The sequence below is a fragment of the Hyla sarda genome, chromosome 8 (assembly GCF_029499605.1).
Source record: "Hyla sarda isolate aHylSar1 chromosome 8, aHylSar1.hap1, whole genome shotgun sequence".
Classification (NCBI taxonomy): Eukaryota; Metazoa; Chordata; class Amphibia; order Anura; family Hylidae; genus Hyla; species Hyla sarda.
Genome location: NC_079196.1, coordinates 22,714,823 through 22,741,575, shown reverse-complemented (window position 1 = coordinate 22,741,575; position 26,753 = coordinate 22,714,823). Strand labels below are relative to the sequence as shown.

Here is a 26,753-nt window from a genome sequence, read left to right as displayed (position 1 = left end):
CAGGGACTGTTAGGGCATGTGGACAGGGGCTGTTAGGGCATGTGGGCAGGGACTGGTAGGGCATACGGAAAGGGGCTGTTAGGGCATGTGGACAGGGACTGTTAGGGCATGTGGACAGGGACTGTTAGGGCATGTGGACAGGGGCTGTTAGGGCATGTGGACAGGGGCTGTTAGGGCATGTGGACAGGGGCTGTTAGGGCATGTGGACAGGGGCTGTTAGGGCATGTGGACAGGGGCTGTTAGGGCATGTGGAAATCAACTGTTAGGGCATACAGACAGGGGCTGTTAGGGCATGTGGGCAGGGACTGTTAGGACATACAGACAGGGGCTGTTAGGGCATGTGGACAGGGACTGTTAGGGCATGTGGACAGGGACTGTTAGGGCATGTGGACAGGGGCTGTTAGGGCATGTGGACAGGGACTGTTAGGGCATGTGGACAGGGGCTGTTAGGGCATGTGGACAGGGACTGTTATGACATGTGGACAGGGACTGTTATGGCATGTGGACAGGGACTGTTAGGGCATACAGACAGGGGCTGTTAGGGCATGTGGGCAGGGACTGTTAGGGCATACAGACAGGGGCTGTTAGGGCATGTGGGCAGGGACTGTTAGGGCATGTGGACAGGGACTGTTAGGGCATGTGGACAGGGGCTGTTAGGGCATGTGGACAGGGACTGTTATGACATGTGGACAGGGACTGTTATGGCATGTGGACAGGGACTGTTATGGGAATACAGACAGGGGCTGTTAGGGCATGTGGAAAGGGACTGTTAGGGCATACAGACGGGCTGTTAGGGCATGTGGGCAGGGACTGTTAGGGCATACAGACAGGGGCTGTTAGGGCATGTGGGCAGGGACTGTTAGGGCATGTGGACAGGGACTGTTAGGGCATGTGGGCAGGAACTGTTAGGGCATGTGGACAGGGACTGTTAGGGCATACAGACAGGAGCTGTTAGGGCATGTGGACAGGGACTGTTAGGGCATACAGACAGGAGCTGTTAGGGCATGTGGACAGGGACTGTTAGGGCATACAGACGGGCTGTTAGGGCACGTGGACAGGGACTGTTAGGGCATACAGACAGGGGCTGTTAGGGCATGTGGACAGGGACTGTTAGGGCATGTGGACAGGGGCTGTTAGGGCATGTGGGCAGGGACTGGTAGGGCATACGGAAAGGGGCTGTTAGGGCATGTGGACAGGGACTGTTAGGGCATGTGGACAGGGACTGTTAGGGCATGTGGACAGGGGCTGTTAGGGCATGTGGACAGGGGCTGTTAGGGCATGTGGACAGGGGCTGTTAGGGCATGTGGACAGGGGCTGTTAGGGCATGTGGACAGGGGCTGTTAGGGCATGTGGACAGGGGCTGTTAGGGCATGTGGAAATCAACTGTTAGGGCATACAGACAGGGGCTGTTAGGGCATGTGGGCAGGGACTGTTAGGACATACAGACAGGGGCTGTTAGGGCATGTGGACAGGGACTGTTAGGGCATGTGGACAGGGACTGTTAGGGCATGTGGACAGGGGCTGTTAGGGCATGTGGACAGGGACTGTTATGGCATGTGGACAGGGACTGTTATGGCATGTGGACAGGGACTGTTATGGGAATACAGACAGGGGCTGTTAGGGCATGTGGAAAGGGACTGTTAGGGCATACAGACAGGGGCTGTTAGGGCATGTGGGCAGGGACTGTTAGGGCATACAGACAGGGGCTGTTAGGGCATGTGGGCAGGGACTGTTAGGGCATACAGACCGGGGCTGTTAGGGCATGTGGACAGGGGCTGTTAGGGCATGTGGGCAGGGACTGTTAGGGCATGTGGACAGGGACTGTTAGGGCATGTGGACAGGGGCTGTTAGGGCATGTGGGCAGGGACTGTTAGGGCATGTGGACAGGGACTGTTAGGGCATACAGACAGGAGCTGTTAGGGCATGTGGACAGGGACTGTTAGGGCATACAGATGGGCTGTTAGGGCACGTGGACAGGGACTGTTAGGGCATACAGACAGGGGCTGTTAGGGAATGTGGACAGGGACTGTTAGGGCATGTGGACAGGGACTGTTAGGGCATGTGGACAGGGGCTGTTAGGGCATGTGGACAGGGACTGTTATGGCATGTGGACAGGGACTGTTATGGCATGTGGACAGGGACTGTTATGGGAATACAGACAGGGGCTGTTAGGGCATGTGGAAAGGGACTGTTAGGGCATACAGACAGGGGCTGTTAGGGCATGTGGGCAGGGACTGTTAGGGCATAGAGACAGGGGCTGTTAGGGCATGTGGGCAGGGACTGTTAGGGCATACAGACCGGGGCTGTTAGGGCATGTGGACAGGGGCTGTTAGGGCATGTGGGCAGGGACTGTTAGGGCATGTGGACAGGGACTGTTAGGGCATGTGGACAGGGGCTGTTAGGGCATGTGGACAGGGACTGTTAGGGCATGTGGACAGGGACTGTTAGGGCATACAGACAGGAGCTGTTAGGGCATGTGGACAGGGACTGTTAGGGCATACAGATGGGCTGTTAGGGCACGTGGACAGGGACTGTTAGGGCATACAGACAGGGGCTGTTAGGGCATGTGGACAGGGACTGTTAGGGCATGTGGACAGGGACTGTTAGGGCATGTGGACAGGGGCTGTTAGGGCATGTGGGCAGGGACTGGTAGGGCATACAGACAGGGGCTGTTAGGGCATGTGGACAGGGACTGTTAGGGCATGTGGACAGGGGCTGTTAGGGCATGTGGGCAGGGACTGGTAGGGCATGTGGACAGGGACTGTTAGGGCATGTGGACAGGGGCTGTTAGGGCATGTGGACAGGGACTGTTAGGGCATGTGGACAGGGACTGTTAGGGCATGTGGACAGGGGCTGTTAGGGCATGTGGGCAGGGACTGGTAGGGCATGTGGACAGGGACTGTTAGGGCATGTGGACAGGGGCTGTTAGTGTATACAGACAGGGGCTGTCTTATTGTTACAAATTCTTGTCGAACAGACACAGTCAAATTTGTCTGACTTAGTCCCATGCCTTTTTTTCTAGTGTTCCCCAATAATTAAAATAGTTGAGCTGATTTCTTAAAAAAACAAAAACAGCACCACACCTGTCCTCAGGTTGTGTGTGGTATTGCAGTTCAGTTCTATTAAAGTGATTGGGGCCAAGCTCTGTATTTCTATTGCCGTACAACCCCTTTAACATGGGGCTCTGGGTCTGGTGCCTCTTGTAATTCTTTCCGGGGGAGATGCACCTGATCCTCCAGAATGAGAGCCCCCTCTGTAACTGCATTGTATTAGGACCCCACTTCTGTAATCTTAGAATTCCCTACTATTGCATTTGCAGTCACTTTGACCACACGACAAATGATAAGATAAAAGATGCAATAAACCCATCATCACAGAGCAGTGAACCTTCAGATACCATAGCGGTCAATTTTTTTTTTTGGCATCTCTGGAATTTTCCAAAATGTGGTTTTCACGTGCTAACAATTCATGGAAACCACAAAGATCTGACCGTACCCTAATGCTGAGCACCCTTACAGAAGTAGGCTTATCATTCAGGAGCCAGATATCAGCTCTCTGCAGTGTATCCTGTCAGGCTGGAAAGATCCAGATAATGGCTGTCCGCAGTCATCGCCCATTGTAGTTTTACCTTCTCCAAATATACATTCTTGTGAGAAGTATTGTTAACGAAGGAACAGTATGAGATGAGAAACAGCGCCCCCCTTTTATGTGTGCAGTTACTGGCATTGCAGCTCAGACCAATTCCCTGGGATAAAATCTCCTACAGTCTTTTCTAGTCCAGTCTTTTCTAGTCCAGTCTTTTCTAGTCCAGTCTTTTCTAGTCCAGTCTTTTCTGTCTATCGACACGGCAGAATTTCCACATGCAGAATTCGTCTTGCGGATTTCCGCCTCGAATAAAAGCCCAATATACTTCTATGGGATTCCGCACTCCCATTCACACTTCTGAATTTCCGCTTGTGGCGCTTGTTTCCGCTTCCGCTTGTGGCTTTCATTTGAGGTGGAATTCCTCAAGCAGAAATTCTGCCGTGTGAATAAACCCAATGCTGGGTTCACACTACGGAATCTCTAAGCAGAATTTCTGCCGGAGATCTAGCCGGCGGCACTAAGACCGCACGGACTGCATTTGCCGTCCCCATAGATGCGTTGACATCTATGGGGACGGCAATGCAGTCCGCGCGGTCCTAGTGCCGCCGGCTTGATCTCCGGCAGAAATTCGGTCCAGAAATTCCAGAGAGTGAACCTAGCCTAAGGCTAGGTTCAAACTACGGAATTTCCGCCTGCAATTCCGCTTTGAAATTGCAGGCAGAAAGTCCGCTTACTAAAATGTATAGTATAGTGAGAGGGTTTCCGTTCACAAATTTACACTTCGGAATTTGTGAAGCGGAATTTGTGAACGGAAAATCCGCTTTAAAATCTCCGCCTGAAGAATGGCGTTGCTCATTCTTCAGGCGGAAATACTCGCAGAACACTTTGCGGTCTATTGGAGACTGCAATGTCCGTGCGGTCCTAGCACTCGGAATCTCCAGGCGGAAATTTTCTGCCCGGAGATTCCATAGTGTGAACCTAACCTAAGAGAGGATGAGGGCATGTACCAATTGTTTGGTTGAGTCAAACTTGAGGAATGTGCGAATATGAGTGAGAACCCTAAGGCTAGGTTCACACTATGGAATCTCCGGGCAGAAAATGTCTGCCCAGAGATTCCGAGTATGGCAAGCGCCGTCTGAATCAGTCAGCGCTAGGACCGCGCGGACACTGCAGTCTCCAATAGACCGCAATGTGTTTCGCGAGTATATGAACAAGGCCATGGAAATTTTTAAGCGAAAACCCATTCACTAGACAGTACATTTTAGTACGCGGAATTTCTGCCTGCAATTTCAAAGTGGAATTGCAGGAGGAAATTCCGTAGTGTGAACTTAGCCTAAGAATGCAATTCATACAACAGTCCTAACTCACATTGTAAATGAATGGGCTTTTTACGGTCCCCAACTGGTGTACAGTGATCCCTCAACTTACAATGGCCTCAACATACAATAGTTTCAACATACAATGGTCTTTTCTGCACCATTGTAACTTGAAACCAGACTCAACATACAATGCTATGGAATCTGCAAAACATGTCAATGGCTGGAAGAACCGACCAATCAAAATGCACATTCACTGGTAAAACCCCTGTAGTCCTAAAGTGCATGCACTGACTGGTGTCTGGTAGCGCCCCCTACTGTACAGGATGGTATTACATGTTTTGTATACTCTTTACCTGTAATACTGAAGTGTATGCACTGACTGGTGTCTGGTAGTGCCCCCTACAGTACAGGGAGGTATTACATGTTCTGTACTACTCTTTACCTGTATTACTGGAGCGTATGCACTGACTGGTGTCTGGTAGCGCCCCCTACAGTACAGGGAGGTATTACATGTTCTGTACTACTCTTTACCTGTATTACTGAAGTGTATGCACTGACTGGTGTCTAGTAGTGCCCCCTACAGTACAGGGTTGTATTACATGTTCTGTATACTCTTTACCTGTATTACTGAAGTGTATGCACTGACTGGTGTCTGGTAGTGCCCCCTACAGTACAGGGTTGTATTACATGTTCTGTATACTCTTTACCTGTATTACTGAAGTGCATGCACTGACTGGTGTCTGGTAGTGCCCCCTACAGTACAGGGAGGTATTACATGTTCTGTACTACTCTTTACCTGTATTACTGAAGCGTATGCACTGACTTGTGTCTGGTAGCGCCCCCTACAGTACAGGGAGGTATTACATGTTCTGTACTCTTTACCTGTATTACTGAAGTGTATACACTGACTGTTGTCTGGTAATGCCCCCCTACAGTACAGGGAGGTATTACATGTTCTGTACTCTTTACCTGTATTACTGAAGTGCATGCACTGACTGGTGTCTGGTAATGCCCCCCTACAGTACAGGGAGGAATTACATGTTCTGTACTACTCTTTACCTGTATTACTGAAGCGTATGCACTGACTGGTGTCTGGTAGCGCCCCCTACAGTACAGGGAGGTATTACATGTTCTGTACTCTTTACCTGTGCCAGGGTTACCTGCTCCTTTGGACACCAGGTGAGGGCGGCTCCATTACTTTTTTAGGATATTGCGTGTTCTGTACAGGACCCTAAAGAAGCTTCTGTCCTCGACATAGACCAGTGTTTCATGAAGAGGGTGCCTCCAGCTGTTGCAAAACTACAACTCCCAGCATGCCCGGACAGCCGAAGGCTGTCCGGGCATGCTGGGAGTTGTAGTTTTGCAACAGCTGGAGGCACCCTTGCTGGGAAACACTGACATATACAATGATTTACAGCTCCCAGCAGATCTTTATATGTAAGGATTTGCTTTATCTATATTAGTTATCAACTTTTTCTTTAATCCTCACTTTTTTTTCCTATATTTGGATGACATTTTGGTGGCTTCAGAACCAATTACCAGGTTTCCATAGAGTTATGGCCTCAACATACGATGGTTTCAACATACAATGTTCGTCCTGGAACCAATTAATATTGTAACTTGAGGGACTACTGCCACCCGCATAACTACTAGTGAACTTAATAGAGTAGTGAACCCACTGGCCTTCCCATTGGAAACCAATTTGAATAGGATTACATACACAGCTGTTAGAAGGGTGTCATGAAGACAAGCTCTTTTCCATATGTTTAATAGATGTCATAAGAAGAGATCCCACTCTGGAGGACTCATGATTTACCAATCTATAACATGACTAGACATTGTCTTGCTGGCTGCGCTTAAAAAATGAAATCAGGTCTTGGCTAGAGTGCTGGAAGAAGATCCACTCTTATCTGAAAGAGTTGAGAAGATGTACGTTTTTCCTACCTTGCGCCCTAAAGTGGTACTCCACCCATATGTCATACCCTATACAAGGAATAGGGGATAAATTGTCTGATCGCAGGGGTCCAGTCATTGGGACCCCCCAAAATCTCTGGGCCGGCACTGCGGCATTCTGAACAAGGAAGCCTGTCTATGGGAAGGGACATAGACATGAATGGAGGGATCGTAGCTTAAAGGGGTTATCCAGAAAAAAACTTTTTATATATATATATATCAACTGGCTCCAGAAAGTTATACAGATTTGTAAATTACTTCTATTAAAAAATCTTAATCCTTTCAGTACTTATGAGCTTCTGAAGTTAAGGTTGTTCTTTTCTGTCTAAGTGCTCTCTGATGACACCTGTCTCGGGAACCGCCCAGTTTAGAAGAGGTTTGCTGTGGGGATTTGCTTCTAAACTGGGCGGTTCCCGAGACAGGTGTCATCAGAGAGGACTTAGACAGAAAAGAACAACCTTAATTTCAGAAGCTCATAAGTACTGAAAGGATTAAGATTTTTTTAATAGAAGTAGTTAACAAATCTGTTTTACTTTCTGGAGCCAGTTGATATATAAAAAAAAGTTTTTTTTCCTGGATAACCCCTTTAAAGGAAAACGGTCACCCATTCACCCACACTAAACCCAATACACCGGGTTATAGTGAGGGTGAACAGGAGTGGGGGTCTCGGACTAATCTACATACATGCAGTCCGGCGCCCGGTTTCTCTGAAGATCTTCTTCTGTCTTCTCCGAATTGCGCACTGGAGGCGGGCCCGCCGGCTGGATTTGAATATTCATGGTCACTGGTCATGTGAGCAATATTCAAATCCAGCCGGCGAGCCCGCCTCTAGCGCGCAATTCAGAGAAGACAGAAGAGGATCTTCAGAGGGACCGGGTGCCGGACTGCAGGTATGTATATTAGTATGTATATTAGTCAGAGACCCCCACTACTGTTCACCCGCACTATAACCCGGTGTATTGGTTTTAGTATGGGTGAACGGGTGACTGTTTTCCTTGTCACAAACATCAGAAAACAGAACAAACACGAAGCGCTCCCTGTGTGGAATCAATGATGGCACCAGAGTGAAAAAGGATCTTGTAGGAAACTCGCTCACCTGGTCAGGTTGTGCTAGAAAGGCGCAACGCTCGGAGAGGCAATGAGAAGTAATCGACTGCAGCGGCTTCCCACGCCGACTGGATCAACGTGAAGACAATGGGAACTGAAGATACAGGCAGGAAACTGGAAGCTTGTATACGCGCTGTCAATGGAGGAGATGAGTCCAAGGTAATGTTGACAATATTTATTGTAAAAACTTGTGCACCCAACGCGTTTCAAAACCGTCTGTTTGTTTCATCAGGCGTGACCACGCCTGATGAAAAAAACAGATGGTTTTGAAACGCGTTGGGTGCACATGTTTTCACAATAAATTTTGTCAACATTACCTTGGACTCATCTCCTCCAACGACAGCGCGTATACAAGCTTCCAGTTTCCTGCCTGTATCTTCAGTTCCCGTTGTCACGAATATGGAAGCCCTAGGTTTCCCTGTTTAGGAGCGTTGCAGTGCAGGCCCGGAAATCGGAAGAGAAGCGTGCGGCTGGACGCTTCGGGAACAATGAGACCCTGACCAGTCAAAACTTTTGACTTGTCTCTAAAACATGTCAAAAGCTTTTTTCAAAGTGACCATTTAAACTATACAGCCTAACATTGACTCCTTACTCTACAATAGTTGGAAAATCTGTATTTTGCTTTGTTTTTATTATTTGGTTTTGAATAAATTCAATACAAATGTATTTAGACTATGCAGTCTGAACATGGCCCAAATGCTGTTTGATAGATTTGGCACTTTTTTGGACTAACTTTTGTACCAACTCGAGGTGGTCTTACTTTGAGCCCAAAAAAAAGTGTCCTTTTAAACTAGGCCACACCCCTTACCGTTAAGTGACACACTTTAAAGGGGTATTCCAGGATTTTTTTGTTCTTTGACTATGCTACAGGGGCTGTGAAGTTAGTGCAGTACATAATATAATGTCTGTACCTGTGTGTGACAGTTTTCTCACAATTCTTCTGGGATTTTCACCCCACTATTTATTTTTAACAGCATACAAAATGACTGTTGTCTCGGATTTTTCCCAGTTTGCAATGCAGCCGAGACCTGACATCACTAGTCAGCTGATGACAGGGAGCCTATCTGCTTCAATGGGTGGAGAGAGCAATCTGCAAGTAATGCAACAGCTGGAGGCACCCTGATTGAAAACCACAGGTCTTTGAATGGATGCAGCTCATTTATGTTTCAATGGGTGGGATGGCTGATGTGTGGGAGGGAGGAAAATGGAATTGTGGGATTTGTAGTTAAAAAAAGAAAAGTCAAACAGTTCATAAAAAGCTAGCCACAGTATTATGGTAATCTCACAACATAGACATTTAGCCCCAAGACAAGCGCAGATGCTTCCTAATCATGTCCATCACTGTCTGCCAGGTACGTAGTAAAATCACCTTATGGTGGAGAACCCCTTTAACACATAAGCTGCAGAAACTGTATACAATTTAGGCGCATTTTACACCAAAGATGAAGTGCACAGACGTTGGTTACTTTACCTTTAATGTTTCTTTGATCGTTCCTTTTATTAAGCCCATAACTTCCTTTTTGTATCTATTTTCAGATTATAATTACATTGTAAATGATTCATTATATAGAAAAAAAAAAACATCGGCTTTTATAAAAAACTTCAGATTCTAAACAGTTCCACATTCACGGGCGATTCTTACAGGCCCTTTTGATGACTCTGATAATAACCTCCTGTTATTTCAGATCCTAAAATACATTGTGTAAACTTTGTTTTACAAGTTGAAATATATTTCTAATAGTCCCAGAGGAAAGTAAAAAGAAAATAGATTACAAAGCCGAGTCCAGGAAAATTGTTCACAGACTTACCCGAAGAAAGTTCATCTTCCCAGATTTTACAGTAAAAGAATATCAACGTTTCCATGTTCTCTGAGCTTAGAAGTAAACGGGGGCCAGCTCCTTGTGTTTGTGGGCCCTTGGGCAGTAGAACCACAATGGCCTGATGATCTCTCAGTTTGTGCATGTAGAGTAGTGGTCTCTAAACTATGGCCCTCTAGATGTCGCAAAACTACAACCTGGCCCTTGGCGTGGACCCTGGAGTGGGCACCAGGATGGTAACTAAACTCCCGCCGTCATCAGCTTCAGTGATCCACTGATTTTCTGGTCCAGGGATCTACCGCTTTGGCCCAGCCATAGCAGTAGGTCCCAACCCGAACTGGAAGAGCAGTGGAGCACCGAAGCTGGGGGGCAGTATGGCTGGGCCACTGGGGACACTGTCTGTGGGGACCGCCTACCTACTAATATATATGGGGCATAGAGGAAAGGGGGCGTACAACTATATGGGGACACAAAGGGGCCTATTACTATATATGGAACAGTATAGGGTCCACAACTATATGTGGGGGCAGTAGATGGGCCTACAACTACATGGGGACACAAAGGGGCCTACAACTATATATGGAACAGTATAGGGTCCACAACTATATATGGGGGCAGTATAGGGGCCTACAACTATATATGGGGGCAGTATAGGGGCCTACAACTATATATGGGGGTAGTAGGTGGGCCTACAACTATATGGGGACACAAAGGGGCCTACAACTATATATGGAACAGTATAAGGTCCACAACTATATATGGGGCAGTATAGGGCCTTCATCTATACATAACCTCATCCCGTTAGTGAACACTGATGTAGTGCATGTTTACCCAGATCTCCATGGGCATCCTAATCCCACTGGGCCCTGGTAGCTGCCCATGTTTGCCATGTGCTGCATCTGGCCCTGAGCACAGTTGGTGCGCACCATTTGAACACCATTGTTTGCTTTAATCCTGCTGTTTTTAAGACATTCAGTTTCCTCATTGACTTCAGTAGGAAAACACATGCTGGGAAAAATACAGCAGTAGGAACAAGGAAGATGATCCCAGATGAGCCAAGGCAACAAATGTCTTCGCATAAATTATCTGCCGCTTCTCCTATACAGTCATCGTTCCCTACAGTTCTATTAACTTAACCGAAACATATATTCCACCCATTAAGACTCACTTTTTATGTATTATCCCACAATTCTGTGCACTGCAGCATTCCCCTCTATGGGCAAAACGTATTGGTCAATCATTAAAGAGGTATTCCAGGAAAAAACTTTTTTATATATATATCAACTGGCTCCATAAAGTTAAACAGATTTGTAAATTACTTCTATTAATCTTAATCCTTTCAGTACTTATGAGCTTCTGAAGTTTAGTTTGTTCTTTTCTGTCTAAGTAATCTCTGATGACACGTGCCTCGGGAACCGCCCAGTTTAGAAGAGGTTTTCTATGGGAATTTGCTTCTAAACTGGGCGGTTCCCGAGACAGGTGTCATCAGAGATTACTTAGACAGAAAAGAACATCCTTAACTTCAGAAGCTCATAAGTACTGAAAGGATTAAGATTTTTTTATAGAAGTAATTTACAAATCTGAAAAAATAGAATATTAGTCCTCAGCTCAATATCAGAAAAAAGATTAATGGGGGATGTCTGGTATCAATAATAGAGAAAAAACACTATTAATGTATAAATGGTATTTAATAAATATTAAATAGTGCGTTCCCGCAGGGCCCTACGGTAGCGCACAATTAGTTAAAAAAGAAATATAAAATACAACAAGTGGTTACACTACAGAGCGAGTGTATCTATTATGGCTAACAGTCGTATAATGATACACTGGATGATACACTGGGTGATGATATGTTAAAGTGTTACTCTGATCAGAATGATAGTAAATTCAGTGTGCACAAAAATAAGAATAAAAATAAAACGTTCCTCCTGGAAAGAAAAAATGGTTTGATAGAAAAAATGGATGATACAAGACAAATGAGTCCTGAAAATGAAAAGTGACAGTCCTATAAATAATGAAGTTATGACCTGTAGGATGGATCCTATAATCGGCCTAAAATAATGTCCTGCAAAAAATAATGTCCTGCAAAAAAACTTATACTGTATATGATGATACCATATGAATTGTTTGAATAGTGGATATTGCAATTAAATCGCTGTTGCCGGTTTCTCCACTCCACAGCCTACAAATAGAAATAAAGTCACTGGCACGATTGTGCCACTCACCGCACCGCTGGTGGACAGATGGATGATGAACGAATAAGCTCTAGCCGGGGCGGCGTGATGGTCGCGGGACCATCACGCCGCCCCGGCTAGAGCTTATTCGTTCATTCTGATCAGAGTAACACTTTAACATATCATCACCCAGTGTATCACCCAGTGTATCATTATACGGCTGTTAGCCATAATAGATACTCGCTCTGTAGTGTAACCACTTGTTGTATTTTATATTTCTTTTTTAACTAATTGTGCGCTACCGTAGGGCCCTGCGGGAACGCACTATTTAATATTTATTAAATACCATTTATACATTAATTGTGTTTTTTCTCTATTATTGATACCAGACATCCCCCATTAATCTTTTTTCTGATATTGAGCTGAGGACTAATATTCTATTTTTTCACTTTTCTGCATCTCTCTGTGGGGGAGAGCTTTTAGTTAACCTCGCTCATTTTTCTGTGGTTGAGCTACACATATCTACATTTCTCTAATTTACAAATCTGTTTAACTTTCTGGAACCAGTTGATATATAAAAAAAAAAGTTTTTTCCTGGAATACCCCTTTAATATAATCCTAGAACTACAGTAAGGACTGACACACAGGCAGAAGGGACTTTAATATGTACTTCACCGGAAAACATCTTATCCCCTATATAAGATGTCTTATCGCAGGGGTGTCACCCCCGGGGACCCCCACGGTCTCCTCTACGACACCCCAGACAGCCGGTGCACGGAGTGAACTCCGCTCCGTGCCGGAAGACTGGTGACCACAGCTGCCAGGCCCCCTCCATTCATGTCTATTGGAGGAGGCGTGAAGGCTACGTACTAGCCGTCACGCCCCCTCCCATAGACATGAATGGAGGGGGCGTGGCGTGATGTCACGAACACGGAATCTTCAAGCTTCCCTGCACCGGACACCGCAGCTGCCAGCCCAGAGATCGTGGGGTCCCCAGTGGCGGGACCCAGGTGATCAGACATCTTATCCCCTATCCTTTCGAGGTCAGCTACAAGAGGTCTGTAGAAGTGATGTGTCCATGAAGACAACCTCCTTAAAATATACCCTGTTACAGCGGACATTATAAAGCTCAGCAACTGGACCCAGTCCATCAATTTAGTACATAGTCAACTATATATTTTGAAGGACTGCTTGTAATACTACATTTGTCCTGTAGTGGCCCCTGCAGGGAAAATGGATAGCTAAAGTTGGATCACATTGATCAGTTGGATTTAAAAGGGTACTCCGCTGCTCAGCGCTTGGAACAAACTTTTACAAACGCTTGAGACGGCGCCTGGAGTTCGTGACTTCATAGCCCCACCCCATCACGCCCTGCCCCCTCAATGCAAGTCTATGGGAGGGGGCGTGACGGCTGTCACGCCCCCTCCCATAGACTTACATTGAGGGGGCATGGCGTGACATCATGAGGGGACGGGGCTATGACGTCACGAGGTCCCGGCGCCGGCTCCAGCATTCGGAACAGTTTGTTACAAACGCTGAGTACCCCTTTAAGTTAATAAAAGGATCTGTCTCTGTGGTGACCCAGTACAGAGTCCCGTGCCCCTCTGTACTCCTGCCCATCCTGTGTGGCAGATGCTGCTTGATGTCCATCATGGATCCCCTCTCATTAGAACTCTTTATATTGCACTTACTAATGTCATGTTACATAAGAGTTAATATATTGTATTTCTATGCACTGTTACTTTAAGAAATCTATTGTTGCTAAGGACCTTTGTTGTCAGGGGAGTATGCAGTGGTGAACAGGTGACTTACTGTATCTACCAATGGGATCTCTCTAAACTGTCCCCCTTATATAGTGAGGTCGGGGTCCAGCTCTCAGTCTTTGCTAAGGCACAGTGAAGTGAGTACCTGCGGAGTGTGTCTGGTGTTCCTGAAGGAGGCCTGAGGCCTAGTCCAGCAACCACGCGTCCACTGCAAGTTAACCCCTGCACCGTGGGTGAAAGTCAAAGTCTGATGGTAGGAACTAAACCTACTGGCGATTCTGCTGAAGTCCAGTCCAAGTAGTCAGTCAAGTCAGTCTGTCAGTTACTAAATTCCAGCGTGACTGCATCAGTCAATACAAGTGCAACTACAAGTCCCAGCAAGCCGATAAGCTTCCCTAAGTTCACCCTGCATCTCCTTTGTGCCAATCTGAGCTGTATGGACTTTAACACCTTCTCTACCTCAGAAAAGCATACCAGTCAACTGTAACCTTGTGTCAGAGTGATTATTTGCCCTGCGCCTGGCACAGGTGAAGCTGGTCTTCCTCGGGTGGTATATAGTTCAACCATGCCCTGGCGTCACGAACAGGTTAATACACACATTACCCCATCCGACACCACATCTCTTTATGGGGTTTGTGAACTTTATGACATCTCATTAGAACATATGGATGTCCCAAAATTCACACTCCAGAACCCGCCCATCCATTTAGTATATAACGGACTATTTATTTGAATGCATGGCGTGTAATACTACATTTTCTCTTCTGTAGTGGCCGCTAAAGAGGAAATGTATGACTGAAGTCAAATCGATTCATTTGGCACTTGGTCAACTATTCATTTGAATGACCAACATGTAATACTACATTTTTCTTAAAGTGGTCGCTGCAGTGGAAATGTATGGTTAAGGTTGGATCACAGTGATCAGCTGATCGCTGGGCCACCTTCAAGGGTACCTTTCATCAAAAAGACTTTTTATATATTATAGATTAATGTATGCAGAATTCCTTTCCAATAGCACGTTATTAAATAATATGCTTCTTTCTATTTAATTTTCCACTTTGAAAAGTGGAAAAACTAGGGTCTCCCTACCAGTCCTGGCCGCAAGCCTTTTTTTTTTTTTTTATAGATTTCAGACTCATTCTGGAGTCCTAAATCTCAGACTGCAGCCAGGACACAGACAAGCTCAGCACTGCTCCTTGGTAGAAAGAAGCATATTATTTAATAACATGCTATTGGAAAGTTATTCTGCATACATTAATCTATAATATAGCAAAAGTTTTTGTTTTGTTTTTTGATGAAAGATACCCTTTCAAGTTAAATAAAGGCGTTGTTCCTTTATGAGATTTGCAAGATCTATGACATCTTATTAGAGCATAAGGACATCAAAGAGCTCACGAACCGCACCCAGAACCTCCATTTTTTACATGCTCAACTATTCATTTGAAGTACCGCCATGTAATACTATATTTCTTTGTAATGACCACTGCAGAAGAAATGTATAAGCTGAAGCTGGATCGATGAGCCGCCTTCATGTAAAAAAAGAACAGACTTGTCCCTTTATGAGGTTTAAGAGGTCTATGACATTCTATTAGAGAATAGGGACCATTTAGTATATGATCCAGTCCCTCCATTTAGTATATGCCGCGTGCAGCGACTGATACATTCGGCTAAATTCCCCATTGCTCTGCCTTGATCTCCGCGCTCTTACAAGCGGGGATGTAGCATCTCTGTCCCCGCTGTGAGAGCGCAGACATCGTGGCAGAGTAGCGGGGAAATCGGACACAGTAGTGTAGCAAACTACATCCCTGCAGCGCTCAGCGGGGATCACAGCCAGGGGAGAGCGGTGATGTACATCCCCACTACTGTGCCCCAATATCCCTGAAACTGTTCCCCGATATCTGTGCTCTCACAGCGGGGACAGAGATGCTACCTCCCCGCTTGTAAGAGCGCGGAGATCAGGGCAGAGCAGCAGGGAATGTTGCCGAATGTGTCCGGGAATGTAGCTGCTGCACGTTGCTGACTCAGCATGTTAATCCGCTCTTCAGGACACATTCGGTTATGGGGCACAGTTTTCTTCACTACACCGGATCCCGTTCGAGTTCATGCGGTGTTCCAGCGCATGGACCCCCCGCGATCAGCTACTTATCCCCCTGTCCTGCGGATAGGGGATAAGTTAGTTTTGGCTGGAGTTCTCCTTTAATAAAAACAGATCGAAACTGTATCAGAATGTACGCTGTAGCCGGCAGACAAAAACAAAACGTAGCCGTGTGGCTGTATTGTGATCTACAAATAGAGGCGGCCGCCGTCTGTACACAACAAATGTGTTTCCAGATAAAGGGGAGATTGTATTCAGGGACATCTTTGATATTCTGCAGTTTGATCTTTATTCCCGGCTTACGCATAATAACTCATAAAAGGCGGCCATTGACAGCACAGCCCGAGGGAGCGCCGCTCAGAACAATGTGTGGTGGCCCAGTACGGGAGGTGTAAGCTCTCTCTCTTTCCTTACAAGTCTTTGCTGAGGTCAAGTCGAGTCCTAGAGAGTCCAGAGTCATTGGAGCCTCAAGTCCAGTCTGAAGCCACAATCAGCTACAAGTAACCACAGTCTCAGTATTATCAGTCATCAGTCAAGTCAAGTCAGTCTCTGTCATCTGTCAAGTCAGCGTGGTCTGAATTAAATTGTCCAGTCCTACTACAAGTCCCAGCAAGCCCTGAAGGTCTCTGAGTCACTGATTACCTCCTTGGGCCCTGGCTGAACTGTATAGACTTTACCATCTGTCTACCCTCAGTAAAGCTACCGTTATCCGTAACTTGGCGTCAGAGTCATTATTGCCCCCCGTGCCTAGCCCAGGATCCAGCGGTATACCTTCGGGTAGTATTGAGGATAAACTAGGCACTTGCGTCACGAATACAAGGGGTTAATGCCATCTGCCCATAGGGTAACAACATCTGCCCTCATCACACCCCAAAAATGTATCTCAGAGGATGGACAGGTTCTCCGGAAAAACTGTTGAGTGGTCTTCTGAACCTCTCCAGTCAATAGAAGCTTTATTTTTAGCCTTTTATACTGTATTTACGTTTTTGAGCCTGTTCCATCTTAAATGTTTTTTTTTTTTTAGGTACGCTTAGATTTGCCTTTGCGCTGTAAGATATATAAGAACCCCATCTCCTATATCAATCATGTGTAGAAAAAATGCTGCAATATGGTAGCCAAATCCCACACTATGCTACTGCAGTATCTTTTGACCATGTGCACAGAGCCTATACGGCAGTGTTTCCCAACCATGGTGCCGCCAGCTGTTGAAAAACTACAACTCCCAGGCATGCTGAGTGTTGTAGTTTTGCGACAGCCGGAAGAACCCTGGTTGGGTAATGCTGCTATATGGGGTCACAGAGTCTCTGAAGGTCCATATGACTGTATAAGACAGTAATCATTAATTTCTAATGATAATTTGTTTTCCCTTAGTCCTAACAGCAGCACACAAATTACTCATCTGTACTGCTAGTAGGACGTAAGGGAAAATACTATTAGGGTTTATTTTGCTTTTATTTTATTTATGTTGCGATCTAATGGCCCAGTGGTTCAATTTATGCCAAAATTTAAAAAAAAAAATCATAGCAATTTTTTTTATAGCTTATATACTTATAAGGAGGCCTTATTAGGAGAGTTTCCCTTACGTCATAAAAGCAGCACACAAATTCCCCATCTGTGCTGCTATTAAGACTAACAAAAAGCTAATTATTGTTTGAAATTAAAGGGGTTAACCAACATAGGGTAACTTTAGTACTTACCTGCCAGACAGTAATGAACATGCTTAGGATGGATCCGTGCTTGTCTTGGGGTAAATGGTTATGTTTTGAGTCCACCATAACGCTGCTGCTTTCTTTTCGTGAAATGGCTATTTCCTGTTGAAGTTCCCTCCCTCCAACTACAAGTCTCAGGATCCCTTATTTGTAAGTTTGAGGTCACTTTACGCCCTCCCACACATCAGTCACTCCACCCATTCCAGCACAGCTAGGCTCCATTTCCATGCTAGCTGTGCTTGAAACTTCAATTCCTTGCAGCCCTGTGGAGAATGATCCCCCTTCCACCCAGCGGTCACTCCTCCCATTGAAGTACTGCCATGCTCCCTTTTAACACCTGACTAATAATGTAATGTCTCGGGCCGCAATGCAACCTGGGAAAAGCCTGATACAACACTCATTTTGTATGCTGCTAAAAAATGAACATTGGGGCAAAGATCACATAAGATTTGCGAGACTATTTACAAACACAGGTACAGACACTATATTATGAACTACACTAACTTTACAGCCCCTGTAGCATAGTCAAATAAAAATAAAAATTAATCCTGGAATACCCCTTTAATCAAATTTTTCTTATGAATTCTAAGTGATAAAAAGGGTGCTCCCCCACCTTACAGAGGCTGCAATGGGATCCTCTTTTTTTTTTATTTTTTTTTTATACTTTGTGACTTATTAAGTTACTTTTTTTGTTTTTGCTTTCAATGTTTATCATTGCATCATTGTATGTGTTTGGATTACCCTATGTAGACTTCCAGGGATATGCACAGGTTGACTAGAAATGGGGCTTGAGCCCCTGTCCATTTAATGTTCCTCCTAAAAGCACCCTGGGCAGTGCTGGGAAATCTGGCATCATTATGTGGCCATTTCATTAAATAATTATGAGAAGTGCCCTTTTTTTTTCCAGTTAAGCCCCTGCCCACCAAAATGTCTGTGCACATCCCTGTAGACTTCTTAGGCTATGTTCACATCAGCGTTGAGGAGCTCCATTACAACAGCTAATAACAAGACCGGGACGGAGGTTGTCAAATATAGGAATGACCCCAAAAGTCTTTGCCCCAATGACCACATCATTTATAGTATTGTCCTCTGTGGTGACCCACGGTGTATGGCGGGACCACGGGGTGTAGCGGTGTAGGTGGATGGGGCAAGATGGTATTAACCCCAGGGGCAAGGTGTTATTAACCCCTAATGTTCGTGACGCCAGAGTGGTTTTTGGTTACCGAAACCACACGAACGGTATCTCCGCTATTCCAATAGCTAGGGAGTGAAAATGAGAGTCCACAACCAGGCTATGGTTTAACGGAGGCTTTACTGAGGTCAGATAGGTGTTATTATCTTCACAGCTAGACCAGAATCCCAGAAAGGTGGTCAGGAACACAGGAGGACCTCACAGCTTGCTGGGACTTGTAGTTATTGTAATAGAATTGACTTGAGGCTTGACTAGACTGTAGGCTTGACTGACAGCAGACATAGAGTTGACTTACTGGAATAACTGTAGATTTGAGGACTTCCAGGTACTGGACACTAGCTCTGACTGTTCCTCAGCAGGGAGCATAAGAGAAGACTTGTAATGGCCGCCCCCTTATATAGAGGGGGGCTGAGCCAAAGCCCATTGGTCAAGCTGCGGGTCATGTGTTAAGCTGGTGCCCTCTGGGTAACAACATGTGATAACATAACATAACATGTGACATTTCACAGGTCCTTTAGACATTTACTGGAGTCCTCCAAAGGTCCTTTATACTGACTATACATTGACATACTGACTATAATCCTATTACATTAAATAACACTATAGTAACAGCAGGGGAGCAAGTGCAGGAGAGCCCTCAGGTCACTGAGGGACTCAACCGGACAGGGCCTAAGGGTAGTACAGGACCATGTCCTGTACTGGGACATTACACCTCCTCATATGGGGCAGAGGGACCTCTTGGGCAGCTGGGACTCCTGAATAGTTCCATTTCTGACTGCTCCTCTGAACCTGTACAGTCTTGAAGGACGTCTTCTCAGTAGACTATTGTGCCTGGGGCTGGTGTTTTGTGAGCAGATTAGGAGCCCTAATCCTTACCTCTCAACATTTTAGCCGGACAAAGAAGAACACTTAACACTTAATGAGTAAAATAGCCAGAAACGTATGTGGTTACAGACACCTGCGTGTGCGAGCCGAAAACCACAGTAAGATAGAGGGTGGATGATGGTGCAGGATGCAGAGGTATTATCTGAAGGCAAATACTAAAAAGGTTTATGGACAATGAGAGGCATGGGTGGATGTGTTCCTGTAAGAGATACAGAGGGACGCTCCCTGCAATGGAACGGACTGATGGGATTTGTGGTTAGGGGCGGTTTACACATGGAAAATCCAAATGCTACAGATTTGGATTATACAATGTAGGGCTGTGGTCTTTCAGGTGTTGCAAACCTACAACTCCCAGCATGCCCGGACAGCCGTTGGCTGTCCGGGCATGCTGGGAGTTGTAGGTTTGCAACATCTGGAGGTCCACAGTTTGGAGACCACTAATGTAGGGTTTACAAAATCTGGAGGTCCACAGTTTGGAGACAAGTCATGTAGGGTTTGCAACATCTGGAGGTTCACAGTTTTGAGACCACTGATGTAGGCTTTGCAGTATCTGTAGGTCCACAGCTTTAAGACCACTGATGTAGGGTTTGCAATATCTGGAGGTCCACCGTTTGGAGACCACTGATGTAGAGTTTATAACATCTGGAGGTCCACAGTTTGGAGACCACTGATGTAGGGTTTATAACATCTGGAGGTCCACAGTTTGGAGACCACTGATGTAGGTTTTACAACATCTGGAGGTCCACAGTTTGGAGACAAGTCATGTAAGGTTTGCCACATCTGGAGGTTCACCGTTTGGAGACCACTGATGTAGGGTTTATAACACCTGGAGGTCCACAGTTTGGAGACAAGTCATGTAGCATTTGCAACATGTGGAGGTTCACAGTTTGGAGACCACTGATGTAGGGTTTACAACATCTGGAGGTCCACAGTTTGGAGACTAGTCATGTCGGGTTTGCAACATCTGGAGGTTCACAGTTTGGAGACCACTGATGTAGGGTTTGCAACATCTGGAGGTCCACAGTTTGGAGACAAGTCATGTAGGGTTTGCAACATCTGGAGGTCAATAGTTTGGAGACTACTGATGTAGGGGGTCCATCCACTTTTGACAATATCTTTTTGATGGGAGGATCTCCCAATGATAAGCAGATCCTAGGGAAGGGTTGTTAGTATTGGGGTAGCAAGTCTCGCAATTCTTTTATTGTCTTTACCCCAGATGTTCAATTTTAGCAGCATACAAAATTAGTGTTGTCTCAGGTTTTCCCAGGTTGCAGTGCGGCCCGAGACATTACATCACTAGTCAGGTGTTGAAAGGGAGCCTGTCTGTGCTTCAATGGGTGGAGTGACCGCTGGATGGGCCAGGGCCAGCTCTGCCTATAGGCAAAATAGGCAGCCGTCTAGAGCGCCTTCGTGATGGGGACGCTGCTCTGCCCGCCACAAGAAAGTTAGACAGCCACTATCTGAACCACTCGCTCAACCCGCTCAGCCAGTAGCACCACCATAACCCCCTATGATGTGTGTCACCCCAGTAGTAAGTGAATTGCTTGAGGAGGAGGTTTGTTACAGTGTGTCACCCCAGTAGTAAGGTGATTACATGAGGAGATTTGTTACAGTGTGTCACCCCATTAGTAAGGTGATTACATGAGATTTGTTACAGTGTGTCACCCCAGTAGTAAGGTGATTACATGAGGAGATTTGTTACAGTGTGTCACCCCATTAGTAAGGTGATTACATGAGATTTGTTACAGTGTGTCACCCCAGCAGTAAGTGAATTACTTGAGGATGAGGCTTGTTACAGTGTGTCATCCCAGTAGTAAGGAGATTACATGAGAAGGAGGTTTGTTACAGTGTGTCACCCCAGTAGTAAAGGGATAACATGAGGAGGAGGAGGTTTGTTACAGTGTGTCACCCCAGTAGTAAGGAGATTACATGAGAAGGAGGTTTGTTACAGTGTGTCACCCCAGTAGTAAAGGGATAACATGAGGAGGAGGAGGTTTGTTACAGTGTGTCACCCCAGTAGTAAGGAGATTACATGAGGAGGAGGTTTGTTACAGTGTGTCACCACAGTAGTAAGGAGATTACATGAGGAGGAGGTTTGTTACAGTGTGTCACTCCAGTAGTAAGGAGATTACATGAGGAGGAGGTTTGTTACAGTGTGTCACCCCAGTAGTAAGGAGATTACATGAGGAGGAGGTTTGTTACAGTGTGTCACCCCAGTAGTAAGGAGATTACATGAGGAGGAGGTTTGTTACAGTGTGTCACCCCAGTAGTAAGGAGATTACATGAGGAGGAGGTTTGTTACAGTGTGTCACTCCAGTAGTAAGGAGATTACATGAGGAGGAGGTTTGTTACAGTGTGTCACCCCAGTAGTAAGGAGATTACATGAGGAGGAGGTTTGTTACAGTGTGTCACCCCAGTAGTAAGGAGATTACATGAGGAGGAGGTTTGTTACAGTGTGTCACCCCAGTAGGAAGCTAATTACATCAGGAGGGGGTTTGTTACAGTGTATCGCCCCAGTAGTTAGGTGATTATATGGAGAGGGAGGAGGTTTGTTATACTGTGTCTCCCCAGTAGTAAGGTGGGGCTTGTCAAAGGGCGGGCCAATGGGCGGAGTCAAGGGGATGGCAAAAATAGCTTTTGCCTAAGGTGGCAAAAATCCTTGCACCAGCCATGCACAGGCTGCAGGAAATTGAAGTTTCAAGTACAACAAATATGAAAGGAAGCCTAGCTGTGCTGCAATAGGTGGGGTGGTTGTGGTGTGTGAGGGAGATAAGTCGCTTCCCACCTAGAAACAAGGGATCCTGGGGATAGTAGTTAGAGGGAGAGCACAGAAACTGTAAATAGCCAGATCACACAAACAAGCCAGCAGCGTGATGGGGGACACAGGACACGACCACCAACACAAGCACAGATCCTTGGTAAGCATGTTCATTACTGGCTGACAGGTAATTAGTAAAGTCACCTTTTAGTGGATAACCCCTTTAATAACATTGAGATTATGGATTTCACGATCCTTTGCTCTTCACAGGCCCGAAATCTTACATGATGACATTGTAAGAAATGTCACTTCTCACCAATGCTAATAATACGATTTAGTTCCACGCCGGAGTCTATAAAGCGCCCGCCTGCAGTCCGTGACGGCTCCCGATGCCAAAGTAACCAGCGACGTCTTCCAGAAATGGAGATTACTCTCGGCTCAGACTTGACAGGCCCGGATTTGCAGGCCTTGGACCTTGGACAATAGGAATTGCAAACCCCGGCATTCATTGTATAGTGTTTGTCAAACACTTGTGGGCGCAGGCAGCCATCCCCTTAGGAAAATGCTGCCTCTTTCATGTCTGGGGGGGAGCGTCCTCCCCCTTCCTCATTTCTCCGGATTGTGTTTTGCACTTACATAGCTGGAAGCCCTTTTGTGCGCAGTTGGTGCTGTAACACGAGACACCAGGACTCTTGGCAGTAATAATAACTCCAGGTGCCGGCTGCCGCGGCGTATAATGGGCAGGTAGGACGGGTGGGCTCCATCAATTACGGCACCGCTTTGATGCTGAAATCTTGAAGATCCCCGGAATAAAATGGTTATTAGGGGGATTTATAGTGCAGGTTAGGACACAACATTAAAGGGGTCTTCTGGTTTTATGTAAATAGTTGTACGACTTTCTGGAAGAGTGGTTTCCAAACTGTTGACCTCCAGCTGTTGCAAAACTACAACTCCCAGCATGCCCGGACAGTCGTTGGCTGTCCGGGCATGCTGGAAGTTGTAGTTTTGCAACAGCTGGAGGTCAACAGTTTAGAAACCACTGCTCTAGAACATTGGTAGGGGGGATTTATTAACCCCTTAAAGGAGTAGTCCAGTGGTGACCCAGTGGTGAACAACTTATCCCCTATCCTAAGGATAGGGGATAAGTTTGAGATCGCGGGGGGTCCAACCGCTGGGGCCCCCTGCGATCTCCTGTACGGAGCCCGCGGGGTCCGGCTCTGCCATAGAGATGTATTGAGGGGGCGTGTCGGCCGCCGCTTCGTGCGGAGGTCGACACCCGCTATCTGGCCGGAGAGCCTGGCCCCCGTACAGAGAGATTGCAGGGGGCCCCAGCGGTCTGACCCCCCGCGATCTCAAACTTATCCCCTATCCTTAGGATAGGGGATAAGTTTTTCACCACTGGACTACCCCTTTAAGGACTCAACCCATTTGGGCCTTAAGGACTCATAACTCTTTTATATTTTCATCCACAGACTATTATAAGGGCTTCTTTTTTGCGTGACCAGTTGTCCGTTGTAATGCCATCAATAACTTTACCATAAAATGTATGGTGCAACCAAAAAAATTTGTGTGTGGAAATTAAAAAGAAAACCGAGATTAAAAAGAATTTTTTTTGGAAGGTTTCGTTTTCACGCCGTACAATTTACGGTAAAAATGACATGTGTTCTTTATTCTTTGGGTCAATACGATTAAAATGATACCCATGATAACATACTTTTCTATTACTGAAAAAAAAACTGTTTGACCAAATTAGTACGTTTAAAATCCCCCTATTTTGAAGACCTATAACTTTTTCATTTTTGCGTATAAGCGGCGGTATGAGGGCTCATTTTTTTTCGCCGTCATCTGTACTTTGTATTGATACCATATTTGCTTATATAAAGCTTTTAATACTTTTTTTCAAAATTTTTTTGGGAATAAAATGTTATAAAAAAGAAGCTATTTTGGACTTTTTTTATTAACATTCACGCCGTTCACCGTACGGTATCATTAACATTTTCTTTTAATAGTTGGGATATTTATGCACGCGGCGATACCAAATATGTGTATAAAATAATTATTTTTTACACTTTTTGGGGGTGAAATAGGGAAAATAGGACAATTAACGTTTTTATTGGGGGAGGGGTTTTTTGAAAAAATTTTTACTTTTATTTTTTATTTTTTTTACTTTTATTTTTACACTTTAATAGTCCCCATAGGGGACAATTTATAGCAATCATTGGATTGCCAATACTGATCAGTGCTATGTATAGGACATAGCACTGATCAGCATTATCGGTCATCTTCTGCTCTGGTCTACTCGATCGCAGACCAGAGCAAAAGACCCCGGGAGATGGCCGGAGCAAGGTGAGGGGACCTCCGGCCGCCATGCTGGATGATCGGATTGCCGCGGCAGCGCTGCGGGCGATCCGATCATCCATTTAAACTACCACGATGCTGCAGATGCCGTGATCTATATTGATCACGGCATCTGAGGGGTTAATGGCGGACATCGGCGCGATCGCGGATGTCCGCCATTACAGGCGGGTCCCTGACTGCTATCAGCATGACGCATGATGTGTGTGTTGCTCTCATCAGCAACAACGCTCCGAAGCTCACGGTTATGCATAGGACGTAAATGTACGTCCAGGTGCGTTAAGTACCAGCTCATCAGGACGAACATTTACGTCCTGCGTCGTTAAGGGGTTAAAGGGTACCTTTCATCAAAAAAACTTTTGATATATTATAGATTAATGTGTGCAGAATAACTTTCCAATTGCATGTTATTAATAAATATGCTTCTTTCCACATAAATTTCCACTTTGAAAAAATGACCACTATAGGTTTCCCTACCAGTCCTGGCCACAAGCCCTTTTTGTAGATTTCAGACTCATGCTAGAGTCCTAAATCTCAGACTGAAGCCGGGACACAGACAAGCTCAGCACTGCTCCCTGCCTGTCAATCAGACAGGCAGGAGCCAGCACTGTGTTCATAGCACAGCAGGGCATACTCTGCCTCTGGCATACTCTGACTCTGCCTTACTGCATGCCCTCATTCATTTTACTATCTGAGCTCCGATCATTCGTTAGAAAGAAGCATTCTTTAAATAGAAAGAAGCATATTTTTTTAAGAACATGCTATTGGAAAGTTATTCTCCATACATTCATCTATAATATATCAAAAGTTTTTTTGATGAAAGGTACCCTTTAAACAAGTTATTTCCTCCACTTTCGCGGCTTTGTAAGAAATAGTCAGGCTTTACGTAAAGGGGGCGGGGTCATCGCATATAGCAGCTTGACTGTGAAACGGCGCAAACTATAGCATAAACTACGTGACTGTGGGATTGTACTGAAGACCGGCGTTTCGCATTTTCAACATCTCCGCTCACAGCTGAGAATTTGCTACAACTACATTTGCAAAGTAAAAACGTATACGTTTTTCCCGTATGGAACCGTATTCATGTTGACCACGATTTTGTCTCCAGTTTAAAAACCGTACTGCAACCGCATACGTTTTTTTTAACATGGACGTCAATGGGAAACGCACATGTATACGGTTACATACGGGAAAAACGTATACGTTTTTACTTTGCACATGCGCAATTGAATCCTAAAGTCCCCACCCAAGACCCTTCCCATTAAAAATGGACCAAATTTTCAAAAACGTATGTTTTTTTTTTTACTATAAAAACTGACGGAACTGTATGCACTTTTAAAAACAGTATACTGTTTAAAAACGAATACGGTTTACTTTTTTCCATACTGTTCCATCCGTTTTTTTGCCATACGGTTTTCTTCAGAAAAACGGATTGAAAACAGTATGGCAAAAACGTAGTGTGAACCCAGCCTCAGTCGTTACCCGCCACACTAGGAATTTCCTCCGTATGAACCCAGCCTGAATGTATCATAGCAGAAATGTTAATTCGTTTTTAAATTCCATGCAAATTTTTTTGCAAAATTTGCACAATTTTCATTCTCTATTGTCCAATTTTTGCCTCCTAAAAAATGACTCTATTCCCATTGGTGTTTGCCTTGTTAGCATCCATAATACCACATTATGCAGCGCAGTTTGTTAACATTTCGTACCCCATTAGTTCTGTATGGTAATAAATAACGTGTATCTAATAAATCTTCTCCACAAAGCATGGAGCCAACACTCAGCGTAATGACTCTCCTCCGTAATGAAGTCCCTCAGTGCCCATCTCCCAACGTGTCGCTCCTCAAGATTAATGCTCCTATCTGGACAATCCGATCAGGGGGGCAGCGAAGCCACTTGACCTGGACCTCATTACTTGGCGCGGCCATAAATCTGGACACATTTTTTGTAATTTTTTCTGGCATCCTGACAAATAGTCAATTAAATAAAAAAAAAACAACAAATGTTCCCCGGTCACTTGTTTGGAGGCATCACATAGAGC

At 45.5% G+C, this 26,753-nt stretch overlaps 1 long non-coding RNA gene across 4 annotated transcripts in view; it reads right to left on the bottom strand.

Annotated features, from left to right (window-relative positions):
* The window catches only part of LOC130284404 (uncharacterized), a 101,914-nt gene that overhangs the window by 68,727 nt on the left and 6,434 nt on the right, over positions 1–26,753 (bottom strand). The window lies entirely within an intron of this gene.